Genomic DNA, 7,774 nt, shown 5'->3' on the forward strand with positions numbered 1-7,774 from the left:
TAAAGACAACCTCTGGATATGACGCACAGCACGTGCTCTCAACACCTTTGGTCGACCATGACGAGGCCTGTTCTGAGTGGAACCTGTCCTGTTAAAATGCTGTATGGTCTTGGCCACCATGTTGCAGCTCAGTTTCAGGGTCTTGGCAATCTTCTTGAAGCGTAGGCCACCTGAGGTGCCATATTGAACTTCCAGTGATCAGTATGAGAGAGTGAGAGCTATTAATACCGAATTTAACACATCTGCTCCCCATTCACACCTGAGACCTTGTAACACTAACGAGTCACATGACACCGGGGAGGGACAATGGCTAATTGGACCTAATTTGGACATTTTCACTTAGGGGTGTACTCACTTTTGTTGCCAGTGGTTTAAACATTAATGGCTGTGTGTTGAGTTATTTTGGGGGAACAGCAAATTGACACTGTTATACAAGATGTACACTCACTACTTTACATTGTAGCAAAGTGTCATTTCTTCAGTGTTGTCATATGAAAAGTTAGAATAAAATATTTTCAAAAATGTGAGGGGTGTACTCACTTCTGTGAGATACTGTATTTCTTTCGGTACATGTTTTCCTTAATGCTTCATTTAAAGTGGAACTATAGTCTAAAATGTAAAAAAAAAAAAAAAACTGCAAGTAGGCAGGCTCTTTATTGCAGAAAAAACATATAATACCTCTAATGCAATAGTAAACCTCACTTCCTGCTCACAGTCACAGTAGAATGTACACTGAGCTGCACATCCCTGTGTGCTGGAATGACTGAACTGCTACCCATATACCAAAGTGATGTCATCTTCCGCTGGACAATCAAGAAAGCTGAAGGCTGGCACCCAGAAGACGCCAGGGAGAACAAACCGGTGAGGTACCCCCCAGGCGTCGAAACGTTGAAGCAGAGATAAGTATATCTTAGTTCCACTTTAACTAACAATTCACAATTATTAAGCATCATGCAGCAACTTAAAACTCTTTTGGAGCATCTTCAGCTCCATCCTGGGAGTGCTGAATACATGTATGTGCTCACTGAAGTATAAGTATCCAAAATGTGTTTTAGTTTCCCATAATCCCCTGTAAATTGGAGCTAAGACTAATAGAGGAGAATCAGCACATTCACACTTGAGCTGAGCATCTTTGGCCATTTTACAAGTATTTTTCTGCATTTGTCCAGGCGTTTAAGTATTTGTGCAGATATTTTGCTTGAGTGTTACTTATTTTACTTATATTTAGAAAATGGAAAGCTAGTTACTGGGGGAAAAGTGTGATAAGCTTTGTGAGTTTTTGCCATGTTTTTTCAAACTATTGTATATTATACAGTATCTCACAAAAGTGAGTACACCCCTCACACTTTTGTAAATATTTTATTCTATCTTTTCATGTGACAACACTGAAGAAATGACACTTTGCTACAATGTAAAGTAGTGAGTGTACAGCTTGTATAACAGTGTAAATTTGCTGTCCCCTCAAAATAACTCAACACACAGCCATTAATGTCTAAACCGCTGGCAACAAAAGTGAGTACACCCCTAAGTGAAAATGTCCAAATTGGGCCCAAAGTGTCAATATTTTGTGTGACCACCATTATTTTCTATCACTGCCTTAACCCTCTTGGGCATGTCACATGAAAAGATCTAATAAAATATTTACAAAAATGTGAGGGGTGTACTCACTTTTGTGAGATACTTTATACTGGAATTTTTGTTTATATTTTTTATAGTGGTAATGGCTGATCAGCGACTTATAGTGGCATTGTGATAGTGCGGTGGACAATCTGACACTAACTGACACTGAGTGGGAACTGACTAACTGACACTGACATCACCAGTGACATGAATACAGTGATCACTGATAATACTATAATACAATATATGATAATACTATACTACTGTCCCTGTAGTAATGACACTGGCTGGAAGGGGTTAACATCTTGGGGTAATAAAGGGGTTAAATGTGTGCCTAACAAGTGTTAATGTGTGTATTATATGCTGTTTTTTACTAAGAATCTGTGTTCCTTCTACCTGCACGTCCTATACCCGGAAGAGGACAGCGACATACAGGGCTCATATACAGCAAAGCTGCTTCATCAGGCCTTGGATACATGATACATATGTTCACTATATCATAATTGTACTCTACAAAGACAATTTTTTTCACGTGTTCCCATTGAAATCTATTGGGGCCAAAAATGCTTCAAGTGACACTATGCTCAGGTGTGAACAAACACAATGGAAAAACCATGGTATTTTTGATGCTGAGAATTTTGGAGCTTCAAGCTACAAAATGCTTAGGTGTGAATGGAGCTTTAATTTGATACTAAAGCTAAAAATGCTTTTTTACCCTAAAGTGTTCCTTGCATTAAAGTGGATGTAAAGCCTCACATATACCCAGTAAAGTGAACAGCCTCAGATGATACACAGAGATAAAACAAATCTCCCTACATAAGTTTTACATGTATATCTGCTGTCTTCAGCTTTATATACTGTTTAGAAAGTGAACATCGTGTTAGAATTTTCACTTCCTGTTCAGCACTGAGTGTGAAGTCTGGGCACTCAGCCAAGACCTCTCCACAAAGGCAGAGACTCTCAGAGCTGTTCTGTCATAGTTACATAGTTAATAAGGTTGACTAAAGACACCAGTCCATCCAGTTCAACCCAAGTGAGTGTGGGTGTCTACAATTGTTCCTAACCCTGCACACTCACATCAGTCCCTACCCTCAATCCAAGGTCCCCACTCATATACTAGGGCCAATTTTGGACAGAAGCTGATAAACCTACCAGCATGTCTTTGGAGTGTGGGAGGAAACCGGAGTACCCGGAGGAAACCCACGCAGGCACAGGGAGAACATGCAAACTCCAGGCAGGTAGTGTCGTGTTTGGGATTCAAACCAGTGACCCTTCTTACTGCTGGCTGAGAGTGCTACCCACTACACCACTGTGCCGCCTTGTCAATAGTTTAGCTGTCTGCTAATCTATTTATAGCAACCACCCTGACACAAAATTCAGCCTGGTTTTATCTCCTGTGTCAGAGAACTTGTCAGAAGTTATTATGGTGATAACAGAAGACCGGAGCAGGAGAAAGCCATGGGACTTTGAAGAGAGATGAGTAAACACTGCAGATAGATGTGCCCAGCTCAGATTTCATGAATTGGCTTTACATTTTAAGGTAAAAAAAAAATATTTAATATTTCTCTGTCCCCCCCCTTTACACAGGGAAGATCCAGAGCTGTGCACAACTGCATCTTTTCTTCACTTCCTCTTTACATAGTGACTCAAACAAGTCAAATAAATGCAATGGGGAGGAAGTGGGGGGGGGGGCTTAGCCCCGCTGTGTGTGTCTATGGAGCGTGGCTCTATAGACTCACAGCTCAGGAATGAGCAGGCACCATGTGCCCCCATAGCAGACGGGGAAGAGGGCGAGACAAAATTGCAAGCGGGGGACCCGAGAAGAGGACAGGACTTTGCACAGAGCAGGTGACTATAATATGTTTGTTATTTTAATTGAAAAAAAAATAGGCTTTAGTAACAGCACTTTAAGCAGCTCACATAGCTCAGTTTTTAGTTCGGCCAGTAGGCTTAACAGAAAAAAAAATTGAACTGATTCCCCCATTCACACATTTTGAGGTGATTTTGGGTTTCCTCCCTGATGTGTCACTGTAGTCTAACAGTGGGATTCCTCTGCCAACTGACTGCATGCGCTAACTAAAACCATATTTGCAACAAGCCTGTTTATGAGAAGCTGAGCATTAGATCAACTTCTCGTGAACAGGAATGTCCATAGATGGATTGAAATTCACCTGATTCCTGCTGAACTGTCTATAGCCAGTCTTAGACAATTAAACTCTCACAGTGCTATCAGTCTAAACTATTTTCCTGCACTGAGCTTCCTTACAGAAAAATATGTTGCAGTCACTGTAGCTATGATGTCTTTTTTTTTCAATGATATCTATAAACCTTTTAGATTTTTTTTTATATATGTGTCAGAATGATCATGTTATAATCTGATCAGGAAAGCTATATTTGGCAGTTCTTGGTTGGGAAGATTGTGAGGAAACTATCTGACTAAATATAGTCCAGTCTACACCAGGTGACCAGATGCTAAACTTCCTATTTGAGACGGCAGCAGGTTTGCCAAAAAGAATGTATTGAACAGCCCTGCACTAACTCATACCACAAATGTGCGGAAGGGGCCATCTAGGATAGTACGGCTAGGGGCTAAAAATATAACCCGACTCTGTTTGGCACCCTCACATTTTATAAATAAATGTCAGTTGTGACAGACCTTGTAGAAAAGAGTGAATAACTGTTGATTAAATGGGAAACAGAAACAAATCAACAGTTTAGGAAGAAAACACTATAAATTACATCATTCTCTCTGAAGTGGAACATGCACATTTCCTAGAAGTTTTGACTGTTGATTTTAGATGACTGCTTATCACTGTGACTATGGTGGGAACTACCACAGTAATACATGTCATAACTAAAACCTTATTACCCAACAAAACGATGGTAAATTTATACTGGCATTTGTCATGTGTAGAGATTCTATCAGACACGGAGCTTTGTCAAACTGAGCCTGGTATAAAATGTTTATGGAAATGGGGAACAAGGGCAGCGCTCACAATGGGGAACAGATCTGTGAATTGTACATGGAAACCAAACAGGTGATCTGGCTCTTTATAGTGCCCTCAATACACCAGAATTCAGCATAAAGCAAAAGTAGTAGCTGGCAACTCCAACATCCGTATGAATATCTTTATTTTTTGCACAGCCATAGATAAAATGCTTACATGTTTCAGTGAGTAGCCTTGTTCACAGCAAAACACACACTAAAAACATAGACTACTACAAATTCTACGCACTCATGGGCTGTAGCCTAAGAAAGAAAAGGTGGGCCTTCGTTAGCGACAAAAAGAAAGCCGTATACACAAAAAGAGGAACTGATACAGCTTGGTATTGCAAAACATATGTAGAAAACACACATTATAACCCTAGATGCCTTAGGAGGGGGGGGGGGGGGGGGTTGAGTGTTGTCCTATCAAAGGATTCACAAATATTTCCTTATTTGAGAAAGAGATCCACATTCCACCTGGAGTTGAGTTGGGTGTTTAGGTGAGTTGAGGTGTTCCAGACCCCAGGGAAAAGATCCACCACATCTCTCTTTCGAGAAGTCTGTGGTGGATAACACCCCGCCAGGAGCTCTCTTAACCCTCTCTAGACCACTGAAAGTAAACGCATTCATATTACCAGCATGTACATATTTGAAGTATCTAGATACATTGGATACATTTGTATCATTATTGTAAGCAGCACCATTATAGTTTTCAGTAATTCAGGTTCAAAGGTGTCTAGAGGTGCACCCCACATATTGGAGTGCACATAAGAAGAATATATTGCAGGCACTTTGGCTATGATGTATTTTTTTCAATGATACTTATAACCCTTCTAGATTTTTTTATATATGTGTTAGAATGATTAGGTTATAATCAGGTCAGGAAAGCTATATTTAGCAGTTCTTGGTTGGGAAGATTGTGAGAAAACTATCTGACTAAATATAGTTCAGTCTACACTTAACCAGGTGACCAGATGCTAAACTTCCTATTTGAGACTGCAGCAAGTTTGCCAAAAAGAATGTATTGAACAGCCCTGCACTAACTCGTACCACAAAAATGTCGGAAGGGGCCATCTAGGAATATGCGGCTAGGGGCTAAAAATATAACCCGACTCTGTTGGGCCCTCACATTTTATAAATAAGTGTCAACAGTTCAAGAAGAAAATCCCACATCATTCTCTCTGAAGTGGAACAAGCACATTTTCTAGAAGTTTTGACTGATGATTTTGTATGACTGCTTTTCACTGTGGCTAGTGGGAGCTACCACAGTGATACATGTCATAACTAAAACCTAAGATTCCATCAAACACAGAGCTTTGTCAAACTCTCTTTCAAGAAGTCTGCGGTGGAAATAACCCCCATTGGAGCTCTCCATTTTAAGGCCAGGCCTTTTTCTGACATTTGTTGTTTACAAGTAAAAATCAGTATTTTTTTGCTAAAAAATTACTTAGAACCTCCAAATATTATATATATATATTTTCAGAGACCCTAGAGAATAAAATGGCAGTCATTGCAATATTTTTTTTTGTCACACTATATTTGCGCAGCTGCCTTTCAAATGTCATTTTTTGGGGAAAAAATACACTTTAATGAATAATGATAAAAAAAAAAAAAAAAAAAAAAAAAACAGTAAAGTTAGCCCAATGTTTTTGTATAATGTAAAAGATGATGTTACCCTGAGTAAATAGATACCCAATATGTCATGCTTTAAAATTGCACGCGCTCGTGGAATGGCGACAAACTACGGTACTTAAAAATCTCCATAGGTCGCTTTAAAAATGTTTACAGGTTATCTGTTTAAAATTACAGAGGGGGGCTTATGCTAGAAATATTGCTCTCACTCTAATGATCATGACGATACCTCATGACGATTTGTGGTTTAAACACCATTTACATATGCGGGCACGACTTATGTATGTGTTCACTTCTGCGCGCAACCACGTAGGGATGGGGCACTTTCATTTTTTTTTTCCTTATTTTTTTTACGTTTCATTTTTTATTTTTACACTGTCCCTGTTTTTATTTTTTTTATCACTTTTATTCCTATTACAAGGAATGTAAACATCCCTTGTAATGGAAATAAGCATGAAAAGTCCTTATTTATTTATTGAGAGATCCGGGTTCAAAAAGACCCCAGATCTCTCATTTACCTATAAAAGAAAAAAAAATGACATTTTGACTTTAAGAAAAAACAAATCTTATCTATCTGCCCCTGAACCGGAAGCATTTTGCCATTATTGTAAGCAATTTGGGTTCGAAGAAGTCTAGAGGTGCACCCCACATATAAAAAGAATATGTTGCAGTCTTTTTGGCTATGATGTATTTTTTTTTTATTCAATGATATCTATAACCCTTTTAGATTTTTTTTATATATGTGTTAGAATGATCTCACATTTTAGAAATAAATGTCAGTTGTGACAGGCCCTGAAGAAAAAGTGAATAACTGTTGTTGATTTGACTGTTGTTTGAATGGAAAACAGAAACAAATTAACAGTTCAAGAAGAAAACACCACAAATGACATCATTCTGTTTGAAGTGGAACAAGCACATTTCCTAGAAGTTTTGACTGAGGATTTTGTATGACTGCTTTTCACTGTGCGTATAGCGGGGGCTATCACTGTGATATATGTCATAACTAAAACCTTGTTACCCAACAAGACGATGGTAAATTTATACTGGCATTTGTCAAGTGTAGAGATTCTATCAAACACGGAGCTTTGTCAAACTGAACCTGGTATAACATTTTTATATCTTAATTACTTAACTCCCCATAGAGTCCCACAGTGTTTTGTTCAATTTGGCAATGTCTCAGTGGCACCAATTATACTTTTCAGTGTTTGTTGTAATTTACATATTTTTATTTTCTGAATAGATAGGGATTAAATTTTTGTTAGCAAATATTGAAGCATACTATAAATTTTTTTCCTTGGTTTTTATAGTTACATAGTTACCTATTATGCCCCGTACACACGGTCGGACATTGATCGGACATTTCGACAACAAAATCCTAGGATTTTTTCCTACGGATGTCCTACTTGTCTTGCATACACACGGTCACACAAAGTTGTCGGAAAATCCGACCATTCTGAACGCAGTGACGTAAAACACGTGCGTCGGGACTATAAACGGGGCAGTAGCCAATAGCTTTCATCTTTTAATTTATTCTGA

At 38.7% G+C, this 7,774-nt stretch overlaps 1 long non-coding RNA gene across 1 annotated transcript; it reads left to right on the forward strand.

Moving 5' to 3' along the window:
* Nucleotides 1-617: 617 nt before the first annotated feature.
* On the forward strand, nt 618-6,240 carry LOC141145491 (uncharacterized). The gene is made up of 2 exons (XR_012244566.1): nt 618-3,468; nt 4,419-6,240. It is a non-coding gene; the product is annotated as an uncharacterized lncRNA (long non-coding RNA).
* Nucleotides 6,241-7,774: the final 1,534 nt, after the last annotated feature.

This window comes from Aquarana catesbeiana, linkage group LG01 (assembly GCF_042186555.1).
Source record: "Aquarana catesbeiana isolate 2022-GZ linkage group LG01, ASM4218655v1, whole genome shotgun sequence".
NCBI classification, from domain to species: Eukaryota; Metazoa; Chordata; class Amphibia; order Anura; family Ranidae; genus Aquarana; species Aquarana catesbeiana.